A 21,409-nucleotide genomic window follows, 5' to 3' on the forward strand; every position below is an offset into this window, starting at 1 on the left:
TCCCTCTGAGAAAAAATCAACCCAGAAAATAGGTTAAATAAGACATATAATTTTAGAAAACAGCCAGAGAGGCAATATGGAGGAGTGACTGCAGTTCTGAACTTTGAATCCATAGAGATGTGTTCCAGACTGAGCTGTGTGTCCTGAGGGATGACCATTTTCTCACTGAAAAATGGGAGCCCAGCTAAATGAGATCTTCAGTCCCATCCACCTGTGACTTTCCATAATAAAAGGATCCTACGGTGGATCCCAGGATGACCAACTTGTGTTTGAGACAAGCCACTCTTTCAGAGTAATCAGGAAGAGGAATTGTCCCATGTCCAACTGATGCCAAAAACGGAAGCTCAAGAGAAACATCAGACTTTTTCCACTTTCCCTCATCTGTACAAGGGGGAAGCTGGTAGTCCTACATCAGAAAGCAATGGGGATTAAATAAGACAGTGTATGTAGAATTGGAGCACAGAGCCTGGGCAGGTAGGAAACCCTGTGTAGATGTTGGCTGATATGAATGATGAGGTTGTAGTTGATGGGGGCTCAGGTGAAGCAAGCAGGCATCCCCACCTGGAAATTCATGGCCCCTGACAGTGACCTCAGGGTTCCCAGGTGGGCAGTTGGTCCTCTCTTCTCTGACCCTCCTGAGCTAGATTTTAATTCTATTCAGCCATCAGCTATTAAGGGTCTTCTGCCCCCCGCCCAGGAAAAAAGGAATGCAGATTAATCAGATGGGGTCTCCCTGCTGTGGTGACTCAGTCCAGTGGGAATCCCAGGCTCTACTGCCTGCAGAGTCTGCCACACCCGGGTCAGCAGGGGTGAGGGTAACCTCTGGCACACTGCAAGCAGCTGCTCATAACTGTCCCTAGTGTCTGATGTTCCATGGATGAGTCTCTACATTGAAGCCTTGCAGCAGGTGCAGTTGGTACCCCACCCATAGCCCCTTGGGATTTCTCAATTCACTGCTCACCACCAGCCCAATTCCCCACTGCCAGCACCTGTTAGTTGCCCATCACAGTAACTTGCTTCAAGACACACCTGATCGGCTACCTTTCCATCATTGTCTCTCCTCTCCAATCTCCTGCCAGTGTTTTCTTCATATCCCAAATAAGCCACTTGCCCTTGAATCTTTGTTTCAGGATCTGCTTCTGAGGGAGCTCCACCTAATAAAGCTTTTCTTTCTTTCTCCCGAGTTCCCCTTGGACCCTGAAAGCCACCTCTCTGTACCTTCACCCACTACAAGGGTATGACTCCCACATCCACATTGCCAAGACGTGGGTAGAGCAGGTGAACTCACCTGGTCTCCACCATCTCCAGCTCTTCCTCATTTTATTGAGTCATTGGAACATCCATGTCAGAGCCACTCCTGAGTTTGCTACTCCCTCTGGACCATTACCCTGAAGGCCACAGACTCCTCAGGGTGAGACTCTAGAACAGCTTAGGACCCAGCATGCCCAGCACTGAGCCTTCGGCCAGGCTCAGCACCTGTAATTCCCTCCCTGCCTGTCCGTCCCCACTCTGTGGCCAGCAGCCAGGGAGTGAGTCTAGAATGCCCTGGTATGGTTCACAGGCCACATATGGAACTCCAGCCACCAGGAACTTCATGCCCAGGCCTGGGCCTCAGATCTTCAGCACCTAACCTCCTGCTGCTTCTCACTACACGTTCACTCTGCCACTAGGTTTGACAACAACTCTTTTCTGATCTTGATGCTCTGAATGTCTTCTCCTTGATTCTGTGTTCTTTTAGCTATTTCAGGGAGCATTTAATCTCCATTCAGCCTGATCCAGGCACCACATTGGTTGTGAGGACAGCACTGAAGAAGAAACTTCCAGTTTAATGGGGGCTCAGATAAGTGCAGGAGCGATTTCAACCCAATGTGATAGTTCTATGTTGGGGGGTGCACTGGAGGGACACCAAGAGAGTGATGTCAAACCCTTGACTAGAGTTAGCCAGGGGAGGAGTGGAAGTGAGAAATATGTTTCTGCTCACAGAGCAGCATACAAAAGCCAAAGGGGGATTAAAAGTTTCTCTAGTGAACACCATGTTATTCTAGAGGTGGAAATGAATACAGGTGCCCAGCCACACTTAATGACACATTCTTCTCTCAGCTGTAACTGGAATTTAAGTCTTTAAAACTTGGGGATTCCTCTGTGTCTCTCCACCTCTGTAAGGGATAACCACCATCATCCACAGAACCATTTAGAAAGGTACAAACAATTTAATTTAGCCTTCTTGCATGGGTTGCAGAAAATCTGAGTTCTAGGGGATCTTTGCTGAGTCACTTGTCCTAGGTAAAAGGCGGCCTGCTTGAGTCAACAGATCACAACACCAGCAGCAGTCAGCAAACCTGTGCATGATATCAGCACAGCAGTTCTGCCAGCTACCCACCCAGACCCTGAGCCATCATTGCTGCAAAGGTAATGGTGTGTGTAAAAGCTCAAGAAAAGACTAGGGTGCCCACCTGATCCACCATCGCTCATGATTCCAGTTGATCTACTTATGGGGTTGCCTCACCCAGCCAAGGCATCAGCCCCATTGCGCAGGTGCAGGGCCCGGAAGAAACTCATGTGGGTCCACCACTGCTGGGACACAGGGGCTTGACGCACCTCTTCTTTTTTGTCACTTCTCTGATTTCCATCAACTCTATGGGGCTGGGGCAGGAGTGGAAGTATATTTGCTGGAGGGAAATACCAGGTGGGGTTCTCATAATCTGGAGAGGTGAACAGCAGCAGGTAGAGAGGATGGCAGGAGAGAATAAGAGCATTGGGCTAATCCATATTGGATGGGGTTGGCAGAATTTCAATGTGTACTGAGATGTAGAGTATTTTCTAGGTGAGTCTGGAAATTTTTGAAAAGGGAGAGTCTCTCTTGCTTTCACACACACACACACGCGCGCGCGCGCGTGTGCACTCGTACCACACATTTCCTCTTTGTTCCTCTCTACCACTGCCCTCTCCCCAAAATGGTTAGCTTCATAACACTGGGAACTTTACACAGTCCCCCAGGGCAGATATCTCCCAAAGAAGAAGTTACAGTCACTGAGGAAAGAGCTCATAGAGGTGCCTTGACCAGAAGTGGTCCAGAACAGAGTAGATGTTGATGGTTAGAGTGAATCCGAATGAGTATTGTTGGAAAAATAAGTAAAGGCCATGATGAATTTTGTCTTGGACTAGGTTTTATGAAAAACTTCTTTAATTTGAACTTTCTTGATTGTCTTCTTGCTCTAGTTGTCTTGGGGAACAAAGTGGGTTATTTCCCCCATCTCTGCCTTTCCTGTATCCCATCCCGACCCCATCTTTAGGAAGAAGACAAAGTCTTCGGCACTCTCAGATGTCCATGTTTTTTAAAACTCTGACCATTTTTGTGGCTCTTGCCCTCCACTGCTCCTCCAAATGCACTGAGGACAGCGTTTTGTACTTAAGGCTACTGGAGAGAGACTGCCCAGCACACACTTCCCATTTCTTGTAGAAGAGTGTCTAAGAGTGGTGTGGAAGACTGGGGCTTTGGGCCCCTGCAACTGCAGACCCCCACTGGGAGACCAGACACATCACTGCCCTTGTATTAGTTAGGGTTCTCTAGGGAAACAGAATCAATGAAAGATATCTACGAATATAAAATTTATAAAAGTCTCTCATGCAACTGTGGGTATGCACAAGTCCAAATTCCATAGGGCAGGCAGCAAACTAGCAACTCCCCTGAAGATGTTCAATGAACTCCTCAGGAAACACTTCGCTGGGCAGCTGAAGAAGAAGTGAAGTCCTCTATCTGTCTCACTTAAAAGTCTTCAACTGATTGATTGGACCCACTGTGAGACAGACCTGAGCTAAAACTCCATCAATCACCTGACCTCCATAAGCCCCAACTCTGACTGGTGGACCAGAGTGACATTTTGGGTCTTCAGGAATTAATGTCACTTCTGAACCAGTGTCTAATAATCCATGAAATATCTGATCATTTCCTTTTCCCCAATGCACAGTCACCCTGGTAAAAGGCCATAGGTCCCCCTGGGGAAGGCTGGGAGGAAGATTAACAGTATAAATTTTTGGCAGTGTAACAGGGTCCTTCCCCAAGGGTACCCGGCCTTCCCTTCATTCAAGGGGCTCTGGATCTGTAAACTGTCTCAAGTCTGGGAATTGATTAAGGGGCCGTGACTCTCTGTTTTTGTAATTCAAGGGAGACTTTTGTTCATGTGACCTAGAATTCTTCTGCCTATATAGTTCAAACAAGAATTTAGTTGATTGCCCATCTATTTTACTACTTGGTACTCCATGATCCACTAGCCAACGCCATAAGTCTCTGCGAGTCATATTATTTTGATTGCTGCTTTGAGCCTGTTTTCCATTATGGTAGCCATGCCCACCTTGTCTGTGGCAATTAACTGCAGCCACTTGGCTTCTACCGACTCGGGACCTGATTATCCCCATTGTGTTTAAGGATTCCAGCTCAGTGACAGCAGATCCTACAGTAATATCTGACCTACAGAGAAGGGCAGCTACAGATCTCTTCAGGGATGATGGAGCTAGTCTCACAAATTTATTCCTTACAGTCCTGGTAAAAGGTGTGTCCTCTGGACACTCCAGGGCTGTGTGAGCAGGTCTTCCATGATAAATCCACTCTAACTTTCCAGTCTCTCTGAGCCTTTGAATCCCCTCCTCCACATTGTACTAGGGCAGTTCTGGCATTTCAACCTCTGGTAATGTTGGCCACCTTTTGATCCATGTTTCAGCCAGCCACCCAAACAGTTAACACCCTTTCTAACCCCTCGAGCTACAACATTAAATGCAGAATCTCTGCTTAGTGGGCCCATATCAGTAATTTCAGCCTGATCCAACCTTATATTCCTTCCACCATTATCCCACACTCTTATTATCCATTCCCACACATATTCCCCTGGTTTCTGTCTGTATAAGTTGGAAAACTCATACAGTTCCTTTGGAGTATAGCGTACCTCTTCATGGGTCACACTTTGTATCTCACCCTTTGGGGCTTGTTGGGACTTGAGCCATTCACCTCAGGACATTCTGTTGCATTTTCATCTCTTAAAACAGGATTAATCTCTCCAGACAAAGGAGTGAGGGCTGCTTCCTCAGGGCAGGTGATTACAGGATTAGCAGGCACTGAAGGGTTAATCTCCTTAGGTGGGGGTTGGGTGGCAGGCTCCTTAGGGCAGACTGGAGGTAGGGAAGCTGTTTCCCCGGGACAGCCCTCTACAGGTAAATCTAACAATGACCCAGCAGAATCCAGGGTTCCAATGTTCTCACTGTCATTATTATCAATCCATATGTCTCCATCCCAAGTTTCAGGATCCTATTATTTTCCAATCAATGCCTTTACTTTAACAGCAGACACCCTGAGAGGTTGAGATTTTAGTTTATGTTGTAAATTTGCTACTCATACAATGAGAGACTGTGTCTGGTTTTCAGAAACTTCCAGTCTGCGGGCACAGGAAATAAGATTTTCTTTCAGGCGCACATGGAAACCTTTACATCTGTCATACGGCGTTTAAGTTTTGAATCTGAAGCCTTTAGCTCATCCCTTTCTCTTACAACTTTATCCAAAGTATCTAAGAGCAGCCAGCCAACATCATTATACCACTTAATACTGCAAAACTCTGTGAAGGTGTCGAAAACACTGTCACCCAGAGCCTTGCTTTGTACTAGAGTATGATTACGAGAATCAAATGGTGCTATTTTGCGTATTTCCTTTGCCAGCTTGTGCCCTCTTGATTATTGGAAATAGAGTCATTAGTGCCTCTGAATCTAATCAGAGTAGAAAACAAATTGTAAAAGCCCATTTTAAGATTCTGTTTCTCAAGAACCACTCCCAGTACCAAGTTGTATTAGTTAGGGTTCTCTAGGAAAACAGAATCAATGAGAGGTGTCTCTGATTATCAAATTGTAAAAGTGACTCACACAACTGTGGGTATGCACGAGTCCAAATTCTGTAGAGCCGTCAACAAACTGTCAACTCCAAGGAAGATGTCTGATGAACTCCTCAGGAAACGAACCGGCAACTTTGACAAACTCCTCAGGAAATGAACTGGGATCTTCAACAAATGTGTTCGATGAACTCCTCAGGAAATGAAGTGGCAACTTCGATGAACTCCTCAGGAAATGCTTCACTGGGCAGCCGAAGAAGAAGTGAAGGTCCTCTATCTGTCTTGCTTATAAGTCTTCAACTGATTAATTGGATTAAATCCAGCCAATTGCATTCTCTCATTGTGGAAGACACGCCCTTTGGTAAGTCATCAGTCACAGCTGCAGTCAACTGACTGATGATTTAATAAACCAGCCTGTTGGTTTATTAACTGGCCACAAATGTCCTTGCAGCAACGGTTAGGCCAGTGCTTGCTTGACTAGACAGCTGGGTACCATCACCTGGCCAAGGTGACATATGAACTTAACCATCACAGCCCTGTAACCACTCACCACAGTGCCAGCTGAGAAGACAGAGAAGCAAGGAGCCCCTTTGGGTGTGGATGATGGAGCTACTCTTGGGCTCCTGGCAACCAAAGGCAACAGTGGTCTTATAGGAAATGCTTGACTAGGACTATGGCACCATCTCTTCCAGGCTTCCCATGAGCCAACAACCTAACTTCTTACACTGCCAAAAAAAAAAAAAAAAAAAAAAAAAAAGGCTATGTGTGTATCAGTACATGTATTAATGTATCTGTTAATGAATAAATTTGCTCTGGAACTGAAAAGATTGTTGAGAGCAGGGGTCAGCAAACTATGGCACATGAACCAAATCTGGCAGCTGCTGTTCTTTCACAGCCTGTGATCTAAGAATGGTTTTAATATTTTAAAATGGTTATAGAAGTACTAACATAATATCCTCAATCTTGCATTTTGGCCAGCAGAGCCAGAAATATTTGCTCTTTGGCCCTTTATGAAAATGTCTGCCAGCCCCTGTTCTAGAGGCCCCAGTTCTAGAGCAGCAACTCACCAGGAGAGCTGAGTAGTAGAAGGAAAAGAGGAATGGCAGAATTTTGGTTTGCAAGAGGGACACACTGGTGTAGTTGGAATGATCCAGAAATATCAGTTGTAGGTGTAACCCAGAGAAATCTAATGCATGTACAGGGAAATTCATGGCCAGCCGCATTTTTCCTAGTGGCAAAAAAAAAAAAAAAAAAAAAAAAAAGAAAGGAAAAAGAGAAAAGAAATACAAAAGAAAAATAAAAAAAGGAAACTAAGTTGTGCTGAATTAGTTGATGGAAATCTAAACAACAGTAAGAAAAATTACCCAATTCTAGACATATCAATGAGTTGATCTCCTAATGTTGATTGAAAAAAGGAAATTGCAGAGGGAGTGACATCATCAACATGATAATGTAAACAGCTACTGAAAATTTGTTTCCAGAGATTCAACAACAAAAAAAGGACAATTCTGAATTGCTTAAAACTCTGGAGGAAGAGTTTTAAGTCTCAGTGTGGGAAAGTCACAAAATCAGCAGATGGGACCCCTCCCACCCCAGAAACAGACTACAAAACCTCTCATGGCAGTGAGACATACCCTCAATATTTGAAGACCCTGGGGAGAGGGGAGGACATTTAGAGGCCCAGGTTAGTGAAGGACAAAGAGACTGAGAAAATGTGGACAGAGACTCTGTTTCCAGCCCTGGGTCTAAAGGCCCTTCCCCCACTCTTGAGGGAAGCAGCAACCAGCAGCTGTTTCTTTGTCTCAGGGACAGCTGGAGTACTGGGTCAGCTGAGGGGGTACTTTGCCACAGGTGGAACCCCACATTTAGCCAGATTTTGGCTGGCAAAGTTAGGGCATAGGAATCCCACAGTTTAACCTCACCTGTGTAGATGCAGCCTGTGATCAGAGGCAAAGCAGCTTCTGAGAACAATCAAGTTACCAAACAGCACTATCTGCTGGACAGTCTGGAAGGTGCAAGAGAATTGAAACACCTTTAAAAAATGCTCCAGACCCTTTCTTAGGACCACAGGAGCTGATCTACATGCCCTGTTCATAAACCCATCCCTGTTTTGGCTTAGAAATATGGAAGACCCAACTGTTAAAGCAGGGCTCCAAAACAAACCCAGGTCTTGCTATCTGGCAGAAAACAGAGCACCACTGTAAGCCAGCATATTTGCTTTACCACACACAGTGAACTTGCTGGGGTGCCCAGTGCCTACCTCCCATCTCTGTGGCAGGCCACGGTGGGTGCCTGATTTTGTGGGGAAGACTGGGTGGCAGAGGCAATCTGATAGCTGGCCAGCAAGAGAAACAAAGAAAAGACAGTGATCAAAGACAACCCACAAGAAAACCCTAGACAAAAGAGAGAAACAACCTCCAAAATAAACTAATCAGATACATAGACAGCAAAAAATCATGAGCCACACCAGGAAACACGAAGATATCACCCAGTCAAAGGAACAAACTAGCATCTCAACTGAGATTGAGGAGTTGAAACAACTAATTAAAGATGTTCAAACAAATCTAAATCAAATCAACAAGTTGAATGAAAATGTGATAAAAGAGATGAAGAATATAAAGAAGACACTGGGTGACCATAAGGAAGAATTCGTAAGGTTGAAAAAACAAATGGCAGAACTTATGGGAATGGGAGGCACAATAGAATAGATGAAGAACCCAACAGAGACATACAACAGCAGACTTGGAGAGGCAGAATAAAGGATCAGTGAACTAGAGGATAGGACATCTGAAATCCTACACACAAAAGAACAGATAGGGAAAAGAATGGGAAAGTATGAGCAAGGCCCCAGGAAACTGAATGACAACATGAAGTGCATGAATATATATATAAGTGTCCCAGTGGAGAAGAGAAGGGAAAAGGGGAAAAAGAATAATAGAAGAAATAATCAATGATAATTTCCCAACTCTTATGAAAGACATAACATTACAGGTCCAAGAAGCACAACATACCCCAAACAGAATTGATCCAAATAAACCTACTCCAAGACACTTACTAATCAGATAGTCAAATGTCAAAACAAAGAGAGAATTCTGAAAGCAGCAAGAGAAAAGCAATCCATCACATACAAGGGAAGCTCAATAAGACTAAATACGGATCTCTCAGCAGAAACCATGGAAGCAAGAAGGCAGTGGTATGATAAATTCAAGATAATGACAGAGAAAAACTGCCAACCAAGTTGGCAAAACTGTTCTTTAAAAATGAGAGATAGTTTTAAATATTTACATATAAGCACACACTGAGAGAGTTCGTGAACAGGAGACCTCCTCTACAAGAAATACTAAAGGGAGTACTAAAATAGGAAAAGACAGGAGAGAGAGGTTTGAAGAAAAGTGTAGAAATGAAGATATCAGGAGAGAGAAAGAGGGTAAAGATTGGGCATTTGATGCTGAAGGAGTACAGAATGTTCAAGAGGATTGATTGTATAGATCCAGAAGTGGGTAGCACAATACTGTATGATGGTAGCACAATATTTTAAGTATACCAAACAAAGATGACTGTGAGTACAGTTAAAAGAGGAAGGCTAGGGGTATGTGTAACACCAGAAGGAAAGAGAAGATCAAGACTGGAACTGTATAACTTAGTGAAACCTAGAGTGGTCAATGATTGTGATTAAATGTACAAATATAAGTGTGCTTTTACATGCAGGAAAACAAATGAATGTCATCTTTGCAAGGTGTTGAAAATGGGATGGTATTGGGGGAAAAATACAATCAATGCAAACTAGAGTCTATAGTTAACAGTAACATTGTGATATGTTTCCATTAATTGTAACAAAGGCAATATACCAAAGCTAAATGTCTATAAGAGGGGAATATAAGGGAGGAATATAGGATTCTTGGCACTGGTATTGTTGTCTGATCATTTTATTGTATTTTATTTTATTTTTAATTTCTTTTTTCTTTTTTTGTCATCATTTTTTTCTTTTTTTCTTTTCTTCCTCTTTGTTGAAGAAATGGAAATGTATTCATATAGATTGTGGTGGTGAATGCATAACTATGTGATTATATTGGGAACCCTTGATTGTTTACTTAGGAGGGAATGTATGATGTGAAAATAAAACTGTCTAAAAAATAAATAGAGGGATACAAGTGCTGGAGAAAATGTGTAGAGGGGGATGTACCTAATCACTGTTGGTAAGGAGGGAGAATGGTGAAGACCATCTGGAGAGCAGTGTGGTGGTTCCACAGGAAGCTAAGTATGGGATTGCCATATGGTCCTACAACCCTGTTACTGGGTATATACTTGGAAGAACTGAGAACAGGGCCATGAATGGACATTTGCACAGTGGGGTTTATGGGTTGCAGTAGTCACAATTTTCAATGGATAGAGGTGGCCTAAGGGTTCATCGACTGATGAAATGGAATTGTGAAGTGTGGTGTATACATACATGGAATATTGAGCTGCTACAAGAAGGAATGAAGTTGTGAGGTATGCACTTAGGTGAATGGACCTTTAGGACAGTATGTTGAGTGAAATAAACCAGAAACAAAAAGACAAACCATGTAATGCCTCACTAATATGGACTAAATATAATGTGCAAACTCTGAGAATTGAATCTGAGAGCACAGATTATCAGGGCAAGGCTTATAGTAAAGTTTCTTAGATTATAAGCTCCTATAGCAGTTACATCTATTCCTGAGTTGTAATGGCTATTTCTAAATTCTGAGATGTTGAGCTCTTTGTGTATAATCTGGTCAGTCCCAAGAACCTCAGGTATCTGTGTGAACTGACACCTGAGACTCAGAGCCAGAGTTTGGCAGCTATGAATGTCAGCATTACCCCATAGAGGAAATGCCAAAGAGGCTGAAAAAGAGATCAAACCCCAATTAGAAATATGAATGAAATGGACTTGGTTAGGGCTAAGATTAATCATACTAAAGGGTAAAGGACAATAGTGATGGTGTTTTAAAACTTCATTTCTGTGTGAGACCAAAGGAAGAGATGTTTACTTGGTACAAACTCTATATTTTCTGTAGCACACTATATAATTGAACTTGTATGATCAGTTTATTCAAACACCGTAATTACATGGAACTTTGAATAGGGAGTGAGCTCTTGTTAGACTGTACAGGTTAATGTGAAGCCCCAGTACATCCCAGAGTAATTTGGGAAGAGAACAAAAATTCATTTACAAAGACTTCTTGAGGGACTAGGGGAAAATGTGGAAATATTAAACTTCCCTACCTGGGAAAAATTACTGATATTCTCACAAGCATTGGGAATTACCAATTTAGAAGGCTGAACCCTTGATCATGGGGCTTGCCCTTACAAAGTTCATTACTGCAAAGGAGAGGCTAAGCATACTTGTAATTGTGCCTAAGAGTCACCCCCCCCCCAGAGAACCTCTTTTGTTGCTCAGATGTGGCCTCTGTCTCTAAGCCAACTCTGCAGGTAAACTCACTGCTCTCCCTCCTACCTGGGACATGATTGCCAGGGGTGTAAATCTCCCTGGCAACATGCAACATGTCTCCCAGGAATGAGCCTGGACCCAGAATTGAGGGATTGAGAAAGCCTTCTTGACCAAAAGGGGGAACAGAAATGAAACAAAATAAAGTTTCAGTGGCTGAGAGATTTCAAATGGAGTTGAGAGGATATTCTGGAGGGCATTTGTGCCGGTTTGAATGTATTATGTCCCCCAGAAAAAGCCATGTTCTTTGATGCAATTTTGTGGGGCAGACATAATAGTGGGGATTAAGTTGGAACATTTGATTAGGTTGTTTGCATGGAGATGCACCCCACCCAACTGTAGATGATAACTGATGGGATATTTCCATGGAGGCGTGGCCCCACCCTTTCAGGGTGGGCCTTGATCAGTGGAGCCATATAAATGAGCTGTCTCAAAGAGAAGGGACTCAGTGCAGCTGAGAGTAACATTTTGAAGAGGAGCAAGCTTGCTAGAGAGGAACATCCTGGGAGAAAGCCATTTTGAGGCTGGAGCTTTGGAGCAGATGCCAGCTGCCTTCCCAGCTAACAGAGGTTTTCCGGACACCATTGGCCATCCTCCGGTGAAGGCACCCGATTCCTGAGGTGTTACCTTGGATGCTTTGTGGCCTTAAGACTGTAACTGTGTAGTGAAATAAACCCCCGTTTTATAAAAGCCTATCCATCTCTGGTGTTTTGCATTCTGCAGCATTAGCAAACTAGAACAGCATTCTTATGCGCTATATAGATATTCCTTTTTAGGTTTCAATGTATTGGAATAGCTAGAAGGAAATACCTGAACCTGTTGAATTGCAACCCAGCAGCCTTGATTCTTGAAGACGATTACATAACTATGTAGCTTACATTGTGTGGCTGTGTGATGGTTAAACCCTTGTGGCTCAGACTTCCTTTATGCAGTGTGTGGACAGATGAGTAGAAAAATGGGGACAAAAAGTAAATGAATAATAAGGAGTTACGGGGGGATGGGATGTTTTGGGTGTTCTTTTTTACGTTAATTCTTATTGTTTTTTTGCAGTAATGAAAATGTTCAAAAATTAACTGTAGTGATGAATGCACAATTATATAATGGTACTGTGAACAAATGATTGTACACCTTGGATGATTGTACGGTATGTGAATATACCTCAATAAAATTGAATTTAAAAACAAAAACAAAAAAAAGGAAATTGCAGAAGGAGCTGTGTCTCTGAAATCATTTGCATAAATTTAGAAATGAAAGTTCAGAGTAATACTATGTATTGTTCATAGAAAAGGTGTTAAATGTACTGAAAGAATGTACGCCAAACTTTCATACTATTGCCTCTAAGAAGAAGAGGATAGAAGAGAAAGAGAGAAAAGAAAGGTCAGAAATGACACAGGGATGAAAAGGTAGTAGCCAAAGGGAATTTCAAATGCATCAACAACAATAGTTATTCTTACACACACATGCAAACTGAATGATAATGATAAAATTCAAACACTTACAAATTCTGAGTAGTTGAAATCTGGGTACCTGTTTTTTATTCTTGTCTCCAAATTAACATAGCATATTCTAAAATTACCATTGTTTTGATTTGCTCTTTCCACTAAAATTGATTTATTCTGAAATTCTAAATGACTAAATAACAGTGTGAGATTTTTAGTTTAATCAAAAGGAGAAAGGATATTTAAAAATTTGTGAAACAATGATCCAAAGCAGCGGCTTTTCATTTTTAAATAAATTTTATTGCAGTATATTTACATACAGTACATTTCACCCTTTTTAATATACAGTTCAATTAGTTTTGACAAATACACACACCCATGTAACTACCACAATCAAGACACAGAATACCTCCATCACCCCAAAAGCCCCCGCCTCCTTGCAGCCCATCCTCCCATCCCTGGCTCTTAGGCCATGACTGATCTAATTTTCAAGTGGATTTCAATTTTTTCCTTCACAAATCCCTGTCTTCAAACAGATACTTGAGGGGAAGCCCAAGAAATTAGATATGTGAAATCTGAGATGCCCTGGATAAAATGGTGGAGGACAGGGCTAGTAATCCTATTTGAAAACCAAAGAAGTTCAGCAGTGGCTTCCTCCTTTCCAAATCTGAGCACCACATTTAACACAGAACATTTCTCATAAACCCACATGATAGCAGTTGCCCTTTTATTAACTCCTAAGAAAATGCGTATATCCATATAGATTCCAGAACCCAGGAATCACTGACACATCAAGGACCACCCATTCTAAGAGAATTTAGTCCAACCCCGTGATTTCACAGACGAGAAAACTGGGACCCCAGATTGAGGAGACTTGCTTAAACTCACACAGCTGGGGAGTATGAATCAGCCTAAGCTATACAGGTGTATTTGACCTGGTCCATTTCTGATGAGATACCTGGATCTCCTTCCACCCCATCACATGTGTCCTCTGCCCCCTCCTGGGCAAGTGTTGCTGAGCCAAGGCCAGGGGGCGGTATCTCAGAATGCTCGGTGCAGAGCTGGGAGGAGACCCTCTTTCCCAGAGACTGTAGTGCTTAAAGTAGAGAGAGAAATCTAGGACATGATTTCTCTGAAAAGCCCCAGATCAAAAAGGTGACCAAAGAGTTATCCATCTGAGGGAGACTGGTCCAAAAAGACAAGTCAGGGTGCAAAGCCAAGAGAACAGGGGCTGGCCCAGATTCCAGCACATAACAGGCATCCAAATAATAGTTGTTCCAGATCCATTTAGGATATAGAGAACCATGAGAATATTCTCCCCATGCGAACAATGTAAAAAAGCCAGAAAATCTACAAAACCATGATTTTTTGAGCTCAGAGAGTTCGGGTCATAAAGCAACCAACTGAACCAAATTCCAAAGGGTGACACATCCCTCCAAGGAGACAGGGGACTCACAGACTGTTTTGCCTTTGTCAGAGCACAGGAAGAAGAAGTGGCTACCATAAAAGAGGGGAAGAAGAAAGCTAAAATTTTAATGAATTCTAAAAGGTCAACTATGGGCCAGTTCAGAATTACTGGGAGCCCCAGACACAAGGGGAGTTCACAGTTACAAGTTCATTTCCATGGCCCTTCACCAAGTGCTTTAAGAAATACTGGGGCAAGGGGGGAGACTGGAAAGAGTCCCTGGAAGTGGCACCTGTGTGCAGATAGTGAGCTGCTGCCACTGCAGGATAGACATGAAACCCTACCCAATTCTCAGCCCTTCCTTCAGATGAAGCAACAGCCTTACACTGCTGGAGTAGGGGCAGGAAATGCTTGTGAGCCCAAAATTCTGCACCAACAAAAAGCAGAGATCTGCTCCTGCTGGGGGAGAGGCAGAGAACTCTCTCCTAACCAGACCTGACACAGATTCAGACCAGAATTTGGTTTCCATGGGAGGGGAAAAGGCAGGGATCAGGAATGCTGCTAAAAACCTCATCCCTGAGACCCAGGTGCACAGGCCTTGCCTTAGCCTGAGGATAGACCAGGAAAACTGAGTCTATAATGAGCCTAGCACCAAGTAAGGATCAACAGCAGTCCTTTGCTTGGGGAGGCTCAAGATGTTGGAGAAACTCACCATATAAGGACTCCTGGAAGCTGAGGGTGGAAAAGGAACACTGAGACAACCCCTCCAGCACTTCAAGCCCCACACTGAGCACAAGGTAACAACAGCCCAGTGGTGGAGGAATTCAAAGCCTGTGGTGTACTGAAGGAAGAAAATGATAGCGATGGGAAAATCCAAATCCAGCTCAAGTCCTGGCTATACTAACTCAATCCCCCAAGCTAATAGCCTGAAAGAAGAGGCATGACCATTTCTGTATGTGAATATTATTTACCTGACTCTCTACTGTTTTTCTACATCCAATGTCTGGCATGCAATAAGAAATTTTGAGACACACAAAAGAAAGAAAAAAAAAAAGAATCCATTCTAGAAAGATGAAACAACCAACACAACTGGACAAAGAGATGACTCAGAAGCTGGAACAACAAGATATGTACTTTAAAATAAATGTGATTAATATATTTTAAAAATTGAATGGTAAAAATGAATGATAGTAAACACCTAAAACTATCAAACTGCAACCCAGTAGCCTTGACTCTTGAAGAAGATTATAGGGCAATGTAGCTTACAAGGGGTGACAGTGTTATTGTGAATGCCTTGTGGATCACACTCCCTTTAACCACTGTATGGATGGATGGATGAACAGAAAAATGGGGACAAAAACTGAGTGAAAATAGGGTGGGAGGGGGGATGATTTATGTGTTCTTTTTTACTTTTATTTTTTATTCTTATTCTTGCTTCTTCTGGTACAAGGAAAACGTTCAAAAAATAGATTGGGGTGATGAATGCACAACTATATGATGGTACTATGAACAGCTGATTGTACACCACGGATGATTGTATGGTATGTGAATATATCTCAATAAAACTGAATTTAAAAACCAAAAAAAGTGAATGACATCCATGAGAATTTCAGCAGAGTGCTGAAGAACAGTCAGATGGAAATGCTAGGGAAAAATCAATGTCAAAGATGAATTTCATTTATGATCTTATCAGCAAACTCCACACAACTGAGCAAAGGAATTAATCAACTTTAAGACAGGTCAATAGAAATTATCCATACTGAAAAACAAAGAGAAAAAAGAGAAAACAAAAACAAAAGCACAGAAGAGAGCACCCAAAAGCTGTGAAACAATATCAGACAGTCTAACATACATGTTGTGGATTCGATCATGTCCCTCATAAAAATATGTTCAAGCCATAACCCCTGGTCCTGAAGGTGTGAAATCATTTGTAAATAGGATATTTGAAGGTACTACTAAGATGAGGCCAAACCAGATTAGGATGTGCCTTAATTCAAAATGACAGGAGTCCTTATAAACAAAGGGAACTTGGATACATAGCAGAAGCCAGAGGAGGAGACAGAACAAGACAAATCACAGTATGATGAAGGCAGACATTGTTTGCCAGAAAGCCACCACCAGAAAGCTACAGACTTCCAAGAAAGCATGGCCTGCCAAATACCCTGATTTTGGACTTTAGAGTTGAGTCTCCAAAACTGTGAGATGATAAATTCCTGTTGTTTAAGCCAACTCGTCTGTGGTATTTTGTTACAGAAGCCCTGGCAAACTAAGACACATGCAATTGAAGTTCCAAGAGGACAAGAGGAAGAATGAGGCAGAAGAAATATTTGAAGCAATAATGGCAGAGAATTTTCTAAAATTAATGAGTGACCACAAACTACAGATCCAAGAGGTTTGGTGAAACCCAGTCAGGATTAATATAACACACACACTGATCACAGTCAAATGCTGAAATCCAATGATAAGGAGAAAAACTTGAAGGCAGCTAGAGAAAAAATACATATTACATAAAGAGGGTTGAAAATAAGAATTACAGCCAACTTTTCATCTAAAACTATGCAAGAGGAATTCCGGTTGACCAAGATGGTAGTGGAAGATGTTCAAGGGTGCCATTCTCCCATAGAATCTTTGAACAACTAGCAAATACTGGCAGAGCCACCTTCCTCAAAATTCCAGAAAGCGGTTAAAGGATTGCAGTGTGTGGGTGAACGCTGAGTCAAAAAACACAGCTATAGCCCCGCAATCGATGGCGGCGGCCGGAGCAAGCCGTCTCAGGTGGGCTGCATCTGTCTTGCTATTGCGGAGCCCGTGCCTGCCCACCCAGGAAATGTCCACCCCCTCCCGGCTCTACCACAAGAAGGTTGTTGATTATGAAAATCCTAGAAATGTGTGGTCCCTTGACAAGACATCTAAAAATGTTGGGACTGGATTAGTGGGGGCTCCAGCTTGTGGTGATGCAATGAAATTACAGTGCTGGATGAAGATGAGATCAAGGCCGCCCTGGCTGATTACAAACTGAAACAAGAAGTCAAGAAAGGAGACACAGAAAGGCAATGAACCCTGGCAAGCCTGGAGCTGGTCACATCGGCTGTTTCCCCACCCACTGTGCAGTCACCTTAGATGTCCAGACTCGCCTCGCACCACAATAAAAGAGCTGTGAGATAATGCACAGTATTTGCTACTGAAGTTATGGCTATAGTGCAAGTGAAATACACAATTTAATTGTTCTGAATCCTGCAGTTTCTTTCAGTACACTTTTATTGCCTTAATCTAGTTAATGTGTATTTTGAATTGTGTGTATGGCCTCAAAACTGAAATCAGTAACAAAGTCTCAAGTGCTTAGTAGCCTTTGATGTGAAGTGCACAGATAACTAATTTTACCTAAATCTATTGGGGGGAGATTACCAATAGAATGCCTTGGTATGATTATTTGATAGAACCCAATTATTGTACATAAAATGGATCTGCATGTATATACTATAATGAATAAAAGAACGTAAGACAAAAACAAACAAACAAACAAAAAAACCACAGCTGCAAAAATCGTAGGAGAAGCTCATGGCAACTCGCTTGCCCCTTCCCTAACCCCACCCCACCCAGTCCTGTGTGGAGCCAGCCTGCATGCCTATTGTGTCCCTGGCCTTGTTCCAGAGGGAGAAGGGTAACCCCTATGCACGTACTGGGGTGCCAATATATCAGTGCCCATCTACCTCGTGGCAGCCTGAAAGACTAAATCAAGATTTGTCTCTGGCTCACTCTCTTAGAACTTGTCCTGGAGGCAGAAGAAGACTGCAGACAGCTAAAGCACTGTTTGAAACACTTAGGTCAAAGCAGACTAGGGAAAGGATTACCAGCTTTAGAAAATACAATGGAGCACCCTGGAGGGGAAGGATATATTTCAAAGGGAGTAGAAGGGACATGCAGATTCCTGTAAACAGGAGAATTCCTAAGTCCATAAGTGAGCACAAGTCCAGGATAAGAAGCAGACTCAGAAAATAGAGAGACCCAGCACTTCACTTTTTCCTTGGGCTGATCTTCTTGATAGGAAAGCTGAACTCTGGAAGGGAGCACCAGCCAATGCAGAGCCAATTAACAAAGACTGTGCAAGGTGTTTTCTATTGCGTTACTTTTATTAGCTCCCGGTGTTCAAAGAAATCTCTGTCACGTAACTACCCAGATACAAATTTAAGGAATGGACAGCTCAGGGACTAAATCCCAGAGTTAAACACATTAATATATTAAAATGCACAGTATGCAACACAAGATTATTAGCCAAAGAAATAGGAAAGAATGGTCCATACAAAGGAGCAAAATAAAAATTCAGAAACCATCAATGAATAAGACCAGACTTTGGACACAGCGAACAAAGACTTTTACAAAATGTTCTTCAGTATGATCAAGGAGATAAAGGAAAACATGGAGAAAGAGCTAAAGGATATCAGGAAAATGATGAATGAACAATTTGAGAATCTAAATAAAGACACAAAAATTTTTAAAAAGGAACCAAATAGAAATACTTGAGTGGAAGATCATAATAACTGAAATGAAAAATTCCCCAGTGGGCTTCAACAGTAGACTGGAGCCGGCAGAAGGAAGAATCAGTGAATTTGAGGAAAAGACATTTGAAATGAGTGTGACTCAGGAGCAAAAAGAAAGATTGAATGAAAAAAAAAGTGAACAGAGCCTAAGACACCTGTGGTACACCATCAAGTACACCAGAAGGAGAAGAAAGAGAAAGAGGCAGAAGGAATATTCTAAGAAATAATGGCAGAAAATTCCCCAATTTTAATGAAAGACATGAATATACATATTGAAGATTCACAAAAAATCCCAAAAAGGATAAACTTAAAGAGAACCATGCCAGACACATCGTAATCAAACTGCCAAATGCCAAGAACAAGGAGAGAGTTCTGAAAGCTGCAAGAGAAAAGCAATGTGTTATGTACACAGGGACCCCCATCAGATTAAGTGCCAAATTCTCAAAACTGTGGAGGAAAGAAGGAAGTGGGATGAAATATTTAAAGTGCTGAAAGAAAATAGCTGCCAACCAAGAATCTGATATCCATCTCTTCCTTTTCCAAAAAGAAAAAAGGACGACATTAAGACATTCCTAGATAAATAAAAGCTAAAAGACTGTCACCAGTAGACCTGCTAGACAAGCAATGCTAAAGGAAGTTTTTCAGACTGAAAGGAAAGGACAATAGACAGTGGATCAAAGAGGCATACAGAAATAAAGACCTCTGGTAAAGGTAACCATATGGGTAATTATAAGTGCCAGTATGATTGTATTGTATTTTTTGGTAGATAATTACATTTATTTCTTAAAGACAATGTGCAATAATTATAATAATTATGCATCATTAATTCTATTGATCTAGAAGAAGACCAATAAGGAAATAGGATACTTACATGATATTAAACATGTAAGTTTAATATCTTACATGATATTAAACAGACATAGTATAAGCTAACAGACATATATAAAACACTTAATCTAACAGCAGCAGAATACACATTCTTCTGGAGTACACATGGATCATTCTCCGGGATAGACCAAATGTTACATTACAAAAGTCTCAATAAATTAAAAAATATTGAAATCATATAATGCATCTTTGACCATGTGCTGGTTTGAATCTGTTATGTACCCCATAAAAGACTTGTTCTTTTAATCCACTCTGGTGGGGGGCAGACCTATTGTGAGTGGGATCTTTTGATTAGGTTGTTTCCATGGAGATGTGACCCACCCAATTGCAGGTGGGGCCTTTTGGTTAGATTATTTCCATGGAGATGTGGCCCTGCCCATTCAAAGTGGGTCTTTATTAGTCTACTGGAGTCCTTAGGAGAGCTCAGGGAGACAGAGAGAGCTCAGAGCTGACACAGACTCAGACGTTTGAAGATGCTAAGCTAACAGATGAAGCCCAGGGTTTGCCCTGGAGAAGCTAAGTGAGAACCCACAGATGCTTAAAGAGAAAGTCACTGGAATCAGAAACTGAAAGCAACGCAACCCAGGAGCAAAGGACCAGCAGACACCAGCCACAGGCCTTCCCAGCTGATAGAGGTGCTCAGGACACCATTGGCCTTTTCTCAGAAAGGTATCATCTTGTTGATGCCTTAATTGGGACATTTTCATGGCCATGGAACTGTAAATTTATGAACTAATAAGCCCCCATTGTGAACACCAATCCATTTGGGGTATATTGCGTTTCTAGCAGCTTTAGCAAACTGGAACAGACCATAATTGAATGAAGCTAGAGATCAAAAACAGAGGGAGAAATGGAAAATTCAAAATATGTGGTAATTAAACAATATAATCCTAAACAACCAATGGTTCAAAGAAGAAATCACACCACTGAATATATAATTCAATATATAATTATAATTATTATAATATATAATTGAATGTGGTTACAAGGGAAAATTGTAGTTTGTATATATGCTACTAGAATAAATTTTAAAAAATCATTGGTCTGTATAGCACAAATAGTGAACCCTGATGTAACTATGGACTATACAGTTAATAGCACAATTTTAACATTATTTTATCAATTATGACAAAGTACAACACTAATGCAAGGTGTTAATAATGAGAAAAACTGCATATGTGAAGGGGGTTAGGGGAATTCTATTTTCTGCATAATTTTTTCTGTAAAACTACAACTTCTCTAAAAAAAAAATACTACGCAAGCAGGAAGACATTGGAGTGGAGCCTTCAAAGTACTAAAAGAAAATAACTGGAAAACCAGAATGAAGGCAATGTAAAGAGCCTGACACACAAAATTTGAAAGAATACATTATTAGCAGGCATGCACTACAAAATAAAAAGTTAAAAGTTCGTCCAGTAAATAGTGTATGTTACAAAATGGAAATTTGGATCTACTTAAAGAAACAAAAAGGGCAAATGGCAAAAATTAGAGTATATAAAAGGACACTTTCAGTTTAAATCACTTTAATAGATTATTGCCTATGTAAAACAAAACAGTAACAATGTATTTGGGGGGTTATAAAATGTGTGTTAGTAAAATGCATGACAATAACAAAGGAAAAGAAGGAAACATGAAAATATACTATTTTAGGGGTCTTACACTCATCTTCGAAGTGCTATAATATTATTTAATGTAGATTGTGACAAAATAATTATGTATATTGTAAACACTAGAAAACTACTATTTTAAAAGGATATTAAAAGTAAGCTAATGGTAGAGATAAAATGGAATCATAAAAA

The sequence above is a fragment of the Choloepus didactylus genome, chromosome 19 (genome assembly GCF_015220235.1).
Source record: "Choloepus didactylus isolate mChoDid1 chromosome 19, mChoDid1.pri, whole genome shotgun sequence".
NCBI classification, from domain to species: domain Eukaryota; kingdom Metazoa; phylum Chordata; class Mammalia; order Pilosa; family Megalonychidae; genus Choloepus; species Choloepus didactylus.